The following is a 13,575-nucleotide window of genomic DNA, read 5'->3' as shown; positions in this document are numbered from 1 at the left end:
TGCCAAACTTTGCCACCCACTGAAACAATGCAATATTTACCAGTAAGAAGGCTTATTTCCTATCAAGTCATATTTCTTACTGCATTTCCATTCATCCTTGTAATACTTTAAATTCTACTTCTCTTCTTCCACAGAAGGGAAGTTCATGACTCCCTAATTGCTGTTTTTCAAATATCTAATAGATTTATCAAAACACTCCTAATAAGTTTATTAAAACATCCCTAGAAATCTAGATTTAATCTTGCTCTTCAGTCATCTCTTAATAACAGAGCCAGAAAATATCAGGCTGAATATATTATAGCAGATCTCAACTCACCACTAGAATATGACTCCTTTCCAGAGGCAAAATCTTCCCAGATGACAGAACTTGTTGCGATCCCAATAGCTTCCTGGCTAAATAAAAAGAATAGGGTTTTATACACACACTAATAGTAGAAATACTTTGGAAATAGTCTATTATTTCTGAAAGCTTTAGAGAAAAATAAAGCTGCTTAACCTAAGTAGGAACCCTAGTTTAGAATGGCCAGCATATTAGGGACATTTTTTTTTTAACATCTTTATTGGAGTATAATTGCTTTACAATGGTGTATTATAAAAAAGTGAATCAGTTATACATGAACATATGTTCCCATATCTCTTCCCTCTTACGTCTCCCTCCCTCCCACCCTCCCGGGACACTTTAATAGCTATAATTTTTTTTAAGGAGTTGGCTATTTTCAAGATAGAAGCCCATTCAAAGAGAGCTATCTAAGCAAAACGAAATGACCTTGTCGATCATTGTGCCAAACAGGCAGTAACCACCAAGATCCCAAACCTCACAATACTAAAAGAGACCATGACTTTGGAGAAGTTCAAAGAGAATATCATGAAATACTGTATGATGCCAGCCTTTGGTCCAGAGTAAGAAAAAGTCATTTATTATGTGGAAATAACTCTTTCCACACTTAGAGTGGCTGCTTGTGGCCTCAGAGAAAATCCTGAAAATTTTTACATGATATATATTACCCACACATCTAGGATAAATTGGCCACTGTATTCAATCAACGTTAGTGAGGAAGCAAATTTCATTGCCTGTTGTTAATGAGTGGTACCCAAAATTTAAAATACTTCTGGACAAACTCATGAGGGCATTTTAATAAAAAATCGTTGAGTGCTCCCCAGCAACTGATATTGAGTTGGGAATACAAAAGCCTACTGGCTATAATCCAAATTATTATCCAAAAACTGAATAGGGATGTGTTTCCTTGTTAAAGATGCCTGCCTTAAGGATAGTAGCTGAGGACATCACCCAGCATCCATTTTAGCTCATCAATTTCCACTCTCAGAAAGACTTAGTTAAATGAATTCAAGAGTGAGATAATCTGGACCTGGATTTTAGGACCAAAATCCTAATCACCTAAGGGGAATTTTGGATTTTTCTTCTCTGCTCAAGCCTCTTCATTTCATGCTTTACAAAACAACCAGAAATAGGATGAATTCTATATGCTATGGTTCAGAGGCTAGCCAAGGGCAACTAGACAAAGCCACCAACTCTTATCTAAAAATGTCACTCAGTTGGACAGGTAGGTAGTAGTTGAAAATACAGCCACTTTAGATATAATAGTGGCTTTTGAGGGTGAATCTATATGATTTGAGGAGAAAATGTTTGAATCCCTACAAATCTCTCTGGCATTTTTAATATTACTAAAGTAATCTGAGAATGAATGAAACCCAGCAAGGAAGTACAGACGGTTCCCAATATATGATGGTTTGACTTATGATTTTTTGACTTTACTATAGTGAGAAAGCCATACAAATTCAATAGAAACTGTATTTGAATTCTGAGGTTTGAACTTTTTTCAATATTTGGTCTGATCCTCTCTTGTGATGCTGGGCAGTGGCAGCCACAGCTACCCATCACCCACGTGATCACGAGGGTAAGCTAACCGAAACCTACTCACCACCATTCTCTACCCACACAACCATGCTGTTTTTCACCCTCAGCGCAGGATTCAATAAATTACATGATAGATATTCAGCAAATGGGCATTGTGTTAGACGGTTTTCCTCAACAGTCGGCTAATGTAAGTGTTCTGAGCATGTTTAAAGCAGGCTGGGCTAAGCTATGATGTTGGGTAGGTTAGGTCTGTTAAATGCATTTTTGACTTAAGATGTTTCCAATTCACAGTGGGTTTATCAGGACATAACCCCACTGTAAGCAAGGAAGATCTGTATTTCCTTTGAAGACAAGATTTATATATGAGAATGCTCTGGAAAGAAACCTATTTTTTTAACAGTAGCAGTGATTTCAAAGGTAAATATATAGCATTGCTCAAAATGAAATTGTGAAGAATGAGGTTAAAATAAGACTAAAAAAGGTGAAGAGCATATTTGATAATGTGATATCATTTTCAAATATAGGATATTTAACTCCCAGAAGCCACTTTAAACAGAAATGGTTAATGGTCCTTAAAATTCTCTTCTACATAGTGTAATATTGTTATACACTTAACTGTAGTACCTTTTTTTCATATTAATATGTTATATGGTGCTTTTCGACAGAGTACTAAAAGATATATATAGAGTGACATCAAAAGAAAAAGTTACAAAAACGACTATGTATTATACTAACTACATACATGTTCCTGCAGGAGTAGTTGTTGTGGTTTTAGTAATTATTTATTAGAAACTAATGTAAGCCACAGAGCAACCAAGGCTCTCCCCAAGTGTTCCTTTGACTCATTCTCTAGCCTGAAATCTCCTAGACCCAGCACACACTTTGTACTGTCATACTCAAATACTTTCAATTTTCTATTCTTGATATTCTTTTGTTTATTAAGGCAAATTTTATTTTATTTTTAAAGGTTATTTTTATTTTTTTTTAATCTACTTTATGTATTTATTTTTGACTGCATTGGGTCTTCGTTGCTGCACACGGTCTTTCTCTAGTCGCGGCAAGCGGGGGCTACTCTTTGTTGCAGTGCACGGGCTTCTCACTGCAGTGGCTTCTCATTGTGGAGCACGAGCTCTAGGTGCGTGGGCTTCAGTAGTTGTGGCACACGGGCTCAGTACTTGTGGCTCATGGGCTCTAGAGCACAGGCTCAGTAGTTGTGGCGCACAGGCTTAGTTGCTCTGAGGCATGTGGGATCTTCCAAGACCAGGGCTCAAACCCGTGTCCCCTGCTTTGACAGGCGGATTCTTAACCACTCCACCACCAGGGAAACCCAAGGCAAATTTTACTATTTTTTTTTAATTGAGGTATAGTCAATATAAAACATTAGTTTCAGGTATACAAAATAGTGATCTAACCCTGCAAAATGATCACTACAATAAAACTAGTTAACATTGGTCACCATACATAGCTGTAATTTTTTTTCTTGCGATAAGAACTTTTTTTAAAATCAATTTATTTATTTATTTTTGGCTGTGTTGGGTCTCTGTTGCTCCGCGCGGGCTTTCTCTAGTTGCGGTGAGTGGGGGCTACTCTTCGTTGTGGTGTGCGGGCTTCTCATTGCGGTGGCTTCTCTTGTTGCGGAGCACGGGCTCTAGGTGCATGGGCTTCAGTAGTTGTGGTGCACAGGCTCAGTGCTTGTGGCTCGCGGGCTCTAGAGCACAGGCTCAGTAGTTGTGGCGCACGGGCTTAGTTGCTCTGAGGCATGTGGGATCCTCCTGGACCAGGGCTCGAACCCATGTCCCCTGCATTGGCAGGCAGATCCTTAACCACTGCATCACTAAGGAAGTCCCGCAATAAGACCTTTTAACATCTATTCTCACCATCTTTCAAATATGCAATATGGTATTATTAACTATAGCAACAATGCTGTATATTACATCCCCATGATTTATTTTGTAACTGGAAGTTTGAACCTTTTGACTCACTTCACCCATTTCATTCATCCCTCACCCCCTGCCTTTGGCAAACACCTATCGGTTGTCTTTATGTGAGCTTTTTTTTTTCTCTGTATTTTTGTTGTTATTTTACCTTGCACATATAAGTAAAATCGTGTAGTGTTTATCTTTATCTGGCTGACAGTTCACTTAGCATACACACACACACACACACATACACACACACACACACTTCTTTATTTGCATTTTCTTTACCCATTCATCCATCAATGAACAATTAGGTTATTTTCATTTCTTGGCTACTTAAATAATGCTTCATGAACATGGGAGTGAATCTACTTTTTGAGTTAGTGTTTTCGTTTTCTTCAGAAGTGGAATTGCTGGATCATATGGTAGTTCTATTTTTTGTTTTTTGAGTAACCTCCAAACTATTTTCCATAGCGGCTGGACCAATTTACATTCCCACCAACAATGCACAAGGGATCCCTTTTCTTCTCATCCTTGCCAACACTTGTTATTTCTTTTTTTTTTTTTCATTTTATTTATTTATTTTTTTTTAACATCTTTATTGGGGTATAATTACTTTACAATGGTGTGTTAGTTTCTGCTTTATAACAAAGTGAATCAGTTATACATATACATATGTTCCCATATCTCCTCCCTCTTGCGTCTCCCTCCCTCCCACCCTCCCTATCCCACCCCTCCAGGCTGTCACAAAGCACTGAGCCAATATCCCTGTGCCATGCGGCTGCTTCCCACTAGCTATCTACCTTACTACGTTTGTTAGTGTGTATATGTCCATGACTCTCTCTCGCCCCGTCACAGCTCACCCTTCTCCCTCCCCATAACCTCAAGTCCGTTCTCTAGGAGGTCTGCGTCTTTATTCCTGCCTTACCCCTAGGTTCTTCATGACATTTTTTTTTCTTAAATTCCATATATATGTGTTAGCATACTGTATTTGTCTTTTTCTTTCTGACTTACTTCACTGTGTATGACAGACTCTAGGTCTTGTTATTTCTTATCTTTTTGATAACAGCCACTGTAACAAGTGTGAGGTGATATCTCATTGTGGTTTTAATTTGCCTTGCCCCATGATGAGTGATGTTGAGTACCTTTCCACGTGCCTGTTGGCCATTTGTTCGTCTTCTGTATGTATGTTTAGGAGCTACTCAGTCAGTTTTTAGGTTTTTTCCAGAGGATGTTGTTCCATATGTAGCTGTATATTCAGTGTGTCTGTCAGAGGAGGTGAGTTCAGCATCTTCTTGCATTGCTGTCTTGAACCCCACTGTGAAACTTTTTTATATGCTCTGTGCATGAAATTTTCTTCGAGCAGAAGGTTTTGATAAATTCAATTTCTTTGACAGATCAATAGCAATTGAGATTTTCTATGTAATCTTAAATTACTTTTGATAAATTGTATGTTTCCAAGGAAATTATTCATTTCATGAAGTTATTCATAATATCCCTTTTATCCCTTTAATGCCTGTAGGGTCTGAAGTGATATCACCTGTTTCTTTCTTGAAATTGGTACTGTATGTTTTCTCTTTTATTTCTTGATTATCCTCACTAGAGGCGTATCATTTTTATTAGTTTTTCCAATGAAGAAAATTTGGCTTTGCTAATTTTCTGTTTCCTCGGTTTCTACTCTTTATTATTTCCTTCCTTCTGCCTGCTTTAGGTTTAATTTACTCTTTTTCTTCCCTGATTGAGTCTTTCTTATTAGAAATTTTCTAATAATAGCATTTTCTAGTGTTTTCTAATAGCATGTGTCTAGTATTTCCTAATAATAGCATTGCTTTAGCTGCAAACTACATAATTTAGATGTTTTATTATTCATTACCATTCAGTTTGAAACAGCTTTTGAATTTCTCTTGAGATTTCTTTATTGACACATAGATTATATGGGAGTGTATTGCTCAGTTTGCAAATGTTAAAGGCTTTTCTAGATATCTTAGTATTAACTTCTAATTTGATTGTTATAGTAGATAACATACTTTAACTATTTCAAAATTTTGAAATTGATTGAGTCTCAGTTTATGGTCCTATAGATGGTATATCTTACTGAATGTTCCATGCACACTTGAAAAGAATGTGTGTTTTACACAGATAGGGCATAGTGTTCCATCAGTGTCAGATCAAGATGTCTGACAGGGTCATTCATATTTTCTATGTCTTTACTATTTCTGTGACTATCAACTTCTCATATAAAGTATGTTTTCAGACCACTACAGAGTTAAGCTAGAAATAAAAAATAAAATAGAGGGCTTCCCTGGTGGCGCAGTGGTTGAGAGTCCGCCTGCCGATGCAGGGGACACAGGTTCGTGCCCCGGTCCGGGAAGATCCCACATGCCGCGGAGTGGCTGGGCCCGTGAGCCGTGGCCGCTGAGCCTGTGCGTCAGGAGCCTGTGCTCTGCAATGGGACAGGCCACAGCAGTGAGAGGCCCGCGCACCGCAAAAAATAAATAAATAAATAAATAAATAAAATAGAAAATTAGCTGGGAAATTTCCAAATATTTGGAGATTTAAAAATTTGCCAATAGCTCAAAAAGATGAAAAAAAAAACTTAGGTTTAAGTATAACAAAATATGTGCAGGATCTAAGTGTGAAAAACTAAAAGACTCTGATTAAAAAGATCAAAGAACATCTATGTAAAAAGAGAAGTATTTCATGTTTATGGATTGAAAAAACTAAATATTATTAAAATGTCCATTCTTCCCAAATTGATCTATACATTCAACGCAATTACAATCAAAAACCCAAGAAGTTATTTTGTAGATATTTATAAACAGATTCTAAAGTTTTTAAAAAAGGCCAAAGACTTAGAATAACCCACATAATTTTAAAGAACAACAAAGTTGGAGGACTATGCTATCTGGCTCACTTTATAAAGCTATAGTTAAAAAAAAAAAAGCACATGGTATTGGTGAAAGAATTGTGCACATTAATGAAACAAAACAGAGAGCCTAGAAACAAACCCACACAAATATAGTCTACTGATTTTTGTTGCAGTAATAAAGTCAAATCAATGGAGAAAGATCATCTTTTGACAAATGTTGTTGAGAATATTGAACATCCAAAGACACAAACCTTACAACTTCCGTAAGTATTAACTCAAAATGGATCATAAACATACATATAAAACACGAAACTATAAAACTTCCAGAAGAAAACATAAGACAATGTCTGGATGCTTTGACAACAAATTTTTAGATATAACACCAATAGCATGATTCATAAAAGAATAAAAATGACATATTGGATTTTATTACAGTTAAAAATTCTGCTCTGTGGAAAACACAGTAAAGAGAATTTTAAAAGTTAGTCACAGATGGGAGAAATTATAACAAAACATATATATGATAGAGGATTTGACCCAAATACAAATCACCCTAAAAACTCAACAATAATAATACAAACAACCCAATTTAGAAATGGGAAAAAAATCTGAACAAACACTCAGAGAAAATGTACAGATGGCAAATAAGCAGAGGAGGGGATTCTCAACATCATTTGTCATGAGGAAATTGCAAATTAAAACAATGAAATACCCCTACATACCTGTTAGAATAAGTAAAACCCAAAAAGCAGACAATACAAATTGCTGGTAAGGACACAGAGCAAGAGGAACTCTCATTCATTACTGGTAGAAGCACAATGGTACAAACACTTTGGAAGACAGTTTGTAAGTTTCTTGCAAAGTTAAACATAGTTTTGCCATAAAATCCAACAATCGTACTCCTCAGTATTTATGCAAGTAATTTGAAAACTTATGTTCGTACAAAAACCAGAACATGAATGTTTATAGCAGCTTTATTCACAATCACCAAAAACTGAAAGAAACCAAAATGACCTTCAATATGTGAATGAATAAACATACTGGTTTTATCAACACAAGGGATAGCATTCAGTAATAAAAAGAAATGAAGCAACAAAAAGACATGGATGAACCTTAAGTACATACTACTAAGTGAAAGAAAATCTGAAAAATCTACCTAATATATGATTTCAGTTATATGACATTCTGCAAAAGGCAGTAAAAAAACAATAAAAGAACTAGTGGGTGTTAGGAATTTAGAGGAAGTGCATAATTCCCCATTCCTTAGATGTGGGCTGTGCAAAGTGACGTCCTTCCAAAGAGTACAATATGAAAAAAGGGAAAAAAAGAGTAACTGTACAGTGGAGAAGTTGGACAAACACAAACAAGCTAGATGACCACCATCAACAGTGATATCAAGTTGACAGGAGGCACACTTGATATGATGTGATGAAATGGAACTTCACCTCTGTGGCCTTCCTTACAAAAACTTATAATCTCAATCTAATCATTTAAAAACTCAGATAAGCCTCAGTTGAGGGGTATTCTGCAAAACATCTGCCCAGTACTCCTCAAAACTGTCAAGGTCATCAAAAACAACAATGCCACAGCCAGAGGAACCTAAGAAGACATGATGTCTTATCATAACATGGTGTCCTAGATGGGGTCTTAGAACTAAAAACAGACATTAGGTAAAAATTAAGGAAATCTGAAATAAACATGGACCTTAATAATGTGTGAATATTGGTTCAGCAGTGAAAAGTGTACCATTTAATGTAAAATGTTCCTTATGGGGAAAGAATGGGCATGAGCATATATGGGAACTCTGTACTATATCTGCAGTTTTTCTGTAAATCTAAAACTGTTCTAAAAAGCCGTTTATTTTTTTTAAATACTATTAAAATATCATAGCTGTCTTGCCCATTTCATATGTTCATGCCTCCAAGGCTAAGAAATATAGAATTAACTAAATGGATCTTTTGTTAAAGATGAGCTGAAAGGAAAATACCTCACAATGAGACAGGGGAAATGACTTTAAACTATGCAGTTTTCCCTTTTAAAACTGTTCAACTCAAATGTTCTCAGAAAGATTTTGTTTTACATTATTAAATCTGAAAGAGTTTTCATACCTCTTGTACTTATGCCAAAATTAAAGGAGCCAGGAAAAGTATCCATTTCAAAGGAAAAAGGAAGTGACTCTCCAGTTTGTTATGCAAAATCCTGTGCTCCTGAAAAACAGAGAAGTGAACAAAACAGAAGATAAAATGTTAGAGGAAAATTGATGACAAAAATTACCTTAAAGGCTTAGAAAAAGCTGGAAATTCATAGTGTGTATTTTCTGTTTTTCTTGCTTGCTGAAAAAGAAACAAAGTATTAAGGTGCAGATGTTTCTAAAGATACAGAATCACACACAGAAACGCTGCTTCAAACAGACTCTTTAACGAAAATCCATTTGTTTAGAAAGTTATTTCCTGTTCAGTATAAAAGAAAGAATAGTTTGTAGACAGAATTAACTAGAAACTTGTGAAATCATTTGTTGGTTTTATTTAAAAATAATAAAACTATTATTTATCAAACATTTAATATGGTAGGCATTGTCCCTAATATTTAACCTGGGTTATCTCATTTAACCACCAAAACCATCCCAGAAGATATACATTTCATTTCCATTTTACAAGAAAAGAAACCAACTCCATGAGAATTTAATCAACATATCTAGTAAGAATAAGTCCTGGTATTTGAACCTAGCAATCAATAATGCTTCAGACTGATGCCTACTTTGTAACACTGTCTCCTAGTCATGGGTATAAATAAGACTACTTAGCCTACAGAAACTTTGCTTCAATTGAAAGAGGATATAAATTTGTAAATATTTATGCATGCATATAAATCTATAAAGCAAATATTAACAGACCTAGGGAGAAAAGGACAGCAATACAAAAATAGTAGAGGACTTCAATACCGCACTTTTATCAATGGGTGGATTATCCAAACAGAAAATCAAAAAAGAAGCACTGGACTTAAAACGACACATTAGACCTATAGGCCAATATCCCTGATTAAGATAGATGTAAAAATCCTCAACAAAATATTTACAAATTGAATTTGGCAATACACTAAATGGATCATACACCACGATCAAGTAGGATTTATTTCTGGGATGCAAGGATGATTCAATATACACAAATTAATTAGTGTTTTACACCACATTAACAAAATGAAGAATAAAACTCATACGATCAACTTAATAGATGCAAAGAATCATTTGACAAAATTCAACATCTATGTATGATAAAAACTCTCAACAAATTGGGTATAAAAAGAACACACTTCAACACAATAAAGGCCATATATGACAAGCTCACAGCTCTTATCACACTCAAAGGTAAAAAGCTGAAAACTAAAAGCATTTTCTCTAAGATCAGGAACAAGACAAGGATGTCCAGTCTTGCCACTTTCATTCAACATAGTACCAGAAGTCTTAGCCGGAGCAATTAAGCAAGAAAAGAAATAAAAGGCATCCAAATAAGAAAGGAAAAAATAAAACTAACAAAACTATCATATTTGCAGATGATATATGTAAAAAATCCTAAAGACTCCACCAAAAATTGTTAGAACTAATAAGTAAATTTGCAGGATACAAAATCAATACACAAAAATTTGTTGCATTTCTATACACTAATAATTAACTTCTGATAGAGAAATTAAGAAAATCTCATTTCCAATTACATCAAAAAGAATAAAATACCTAGGAATAAATTTAACAAAGGAGATGAAAGACCTGTACACTGAAAACTATAAAGACATTGATGAAAGAAACTGAAAAAGACAAAAAAGAAATAGGAAGGTATTTTATGCTTATGGATTGGAAGAATTAAATTGTTAAAATGTCCACACAGGTAAAATGATCTAGAGAGTTGATGCAATTCCAATAAAAATTCCAATGGCATTTTTCACAAAAATAGTACAAATCCTATAATTTTTATGGAACCACAAAAGACCCACAATAACCAAAGCAATCTTGAGAAAAACAAAAGAGCTGGAGGCATCAAACCTCCTGATTTAAACTATATTACAAAGTCATAGTCATAGTTTTCAAGAACACAATGGGGGCTTCCCTGGTGGCGCAGTGGTTGGGAGTCCGCCTGCTGATGCAGGGGATGCGGGTTCATGTCCCGGTCCGGGGGGATCCCGCATGCCGCGGAGAGGCTGGGCCCGTGAGCCATGGCCGCTGGGCCTGCACATCCGGAGCCTGTGCTCCGCAACGGGAGAGGCCACGGCAGTGAGAGGCCCGCATACCGCAAGAAAAAAAAAAAAAACACAATGGGGAAAGAACAGTCTCTTTAATAAATGGTGTTAGAAAAACTGGACAGCCACATGCAAAAGAATGAAGCTGGACCACAATCTTTTACCATAAACAAAATCAACTCAAATTGGATTAAAGACTTGAATGTAAGACCTGAACCATCAAACTCCTAAAAGAAATCACAGGGGGTAAGCTCCTAGACATCAATCTCGGCAATAACTTTTTGGATTTGACACCGAAAGGAAAGACAATAAAAGCAAACATAAATTAGTGGGACTGCATCAAACCAAAAAGTTTCTGTACATCAAAGGAAACCAACAAAATGAAAAGGCACCCTACCAAATGGGAGAATATATTTGCAAATCATATATCTGATAAGTGGTTAATATACAATATATATATAAAACTCATACAACTCAATTAAAAAAAAAACCCAATTTAAAAATGAGCGTGGGAAGTGAATAGACATTTATTCCAAAGAAGACATACAAATGGCCAACACATACATGAAAAGGTCCTCAACATCGGTAATCATTAGAGAGACACAAATCAAAACCACAAAACCTCACACCTGTCAGAATGGCTATTATCAAAAACACAAGCAATAACAAGTATTGGCAAAGATGTGGAGAAAAGGGGACCCTTGTATACTTTAGTAGGAATGTAAATTGGTATAGCCACTATGGAAAACAACCTGAAGTTTCCTCAAAAAATTAAAAATAGAACTACATAATCCAGTAATTCTATTGGGTATTTATTCAAAGAAAACAAAATCACTATACCAAAAAGATATCTTCACTCTCATATTCACTACAGCATTATTTACAATAGCCAAGGCATGGAATAGTCTAAGTGTCCATTGATGGCTGAATGGATCAAGAAAATGGATGTGCGTGTCTGTGTATCACATATTTTTATTTTATTTATTTTTTATTCAAAAAATAAGCTATCTGTACTGTATTTTTAGTTTCTATTTATTTCCACTCTGATCTTTGTTATCTCTCTCTTTCTACTAGTTCTAGGCTTAGTGTGTTCTTCTCCAGTTCTTTTAGGTGGAATGTGAAGCTGTTTGAGATTTTTTCTTGTTTCATGAGGTAGGCATCTATCATGATAAACTTCCCTTCTAGTACTGCTTTTGCTGCATCCCATAAGTTACAGTATGTGCATTTTCATTTTTGTCTCAAGGCATTTTTTAGTTTCTCTTTTGATTTCTTCTTTGATTCAATGTTGTTAACAGTATGATTTTAAATCTCAACCTATTTGTAAATTTTCCATTTTTCCCTTTGCCTTTGATTTCTAGTTTCATTTAATTGTAATCACAAAAGATACCTGGTATGATTTCTATATCTTTAAGTTTATTAAGATTTGTTTTGTAGCTATGTGATCTATTTTGAAGAGACATCCATGTAATCTTGAGAAACTGTATTCTGCTGCTGTTGGGTGGGATATTATGTATATGTCTTTTAGATTGATTTGGTCTATAGTGCTATAAAATCCTTTATTTCCTTGTTGATATTCAGTCTAGATGTTCTATCCTTTGTTGAAAGTGGGGTATTGAAGTCTACTTTTATGGAATTGTTGTCTATTTCTCCCTTCAGTTCTGTCAATGTTTGCTTTATATATTTATATTGCTCTGATGTTGGGTGCGTATATATATTTCTTATACTTTCCTGGTGGATTAATCCATTTATCATTATATAATGTTATTCTTTATCTCTTTTGACAGTTTTTGACCTAAAGTTTATTCCGTCTGATATGTCTAGTCATTTCTGCTCTTTTGGTTACCATTTATAGGGAATATCTTTTTCCAATCTTCACTTATAGCCTATGTGTTTCCTTACATCTAAAGTGAGGATTTTTTCTAGACAACATATAATTGAGTCTTATTTTTTTACATCCATTAAGCCACTCTATGTCTTTTAATTGGAGAGTTTAATCCATTTATGTTTAAAGTTATTATTGGTAAGGAATGATCTAATATTATCATTTTGTCCTTTGTTTTCTATCAATCTTTTTTGTTCTTTTATGTCTTTTTTCCTCTCTTGTTGCCTTCCATTGTGTTTTGAATTTTTTTGTATTTTATATGCATTAATTCCTTTCTCTTTTTCTTTTGTGTAACTTCTATAAGTATATTTTTTGTGGTTACCTTGGGGCTTACATAAAATATCATAGTTAACGTAGTCTATGTTAAGCTGATAACAACTTAAGTTCAATTGCATACAAAAACTCTACACTTAACTTCTCTTTAGCTCACACTTTATGTTGTTGTTGTCACAACTTATATTTCAATTTTTACTGTGTATTCTTTAACATGTTTTTCAGTTTTAGTTATTTTTAATACTTTCATCATTGACTTTGATACTAAAATTAAAAGTAATTTACCCATCACAATTAAAGTTATAATGTATTCTGGTTTTATCTATAGATGAGTTTACATTTATATGTTTATATAATATATATGTATGTATATTTCATACTTTCTTACACTATCATGTTGCTGTTTAGCATCCTTTCAACTTTAAAAAATCTCATTAGCACTTACAGTGCCTTACAGTTTATTACAGTTTACAGTGATAAACTCCTTCAGCTTTTGTTTGTTTAGTGATGTCCTTATGTCTTCTTTATT

The 13,575-nt window shown here is 34.7% G+C and overlaps 1 long non-coding RNA gene across 1 annotated transcript in view; it reads right to left on the bottom strand.

Annotated features, from left to right (window-relative positions):
• Window positions 1–315: 315 nt before the first annotated feature.
• The window catches only part of LOC137227153 (uncharacterized), a 44,351-nt gene continuing 31,091 nt past the window's right edge, over window positions 316–13,575 (bottom strand). The window contains exons 2-3 of the long non-coding RNA XR_010944722.1: window positions 8,939–8,997; window positions 316–393 (exon numbers count right to left, since the gene is read on the bottom strand). This is a non-coding gene — a long non-coding RNA (uncharacterized lncRNA). The remainder of the gene's footprint in view (window positions 394–8,938; window positions 8,998–13,575) is intronic.

This window comes from Pseudorca crassidens, chromosome 7 (assembly GCF_039906515.1).
Source record: "Pseudorca crassidens isolate mPseCra1 chromosome 7, mPseCra1.hap1, whole genome shotgun sequence".
Classification (NCBI taxonomy): Eukaryota; Metazoa; Chordata; class Mammalia; order Artiodactyla; family Delphinidae; genus Pseudorca; species Pseudorca crassidens.
The sequence above is the reverse complement of the archived record's forward strand: the minus strand, read 5'-3'. Positions and strand labels throughout refer to the sequence as shown.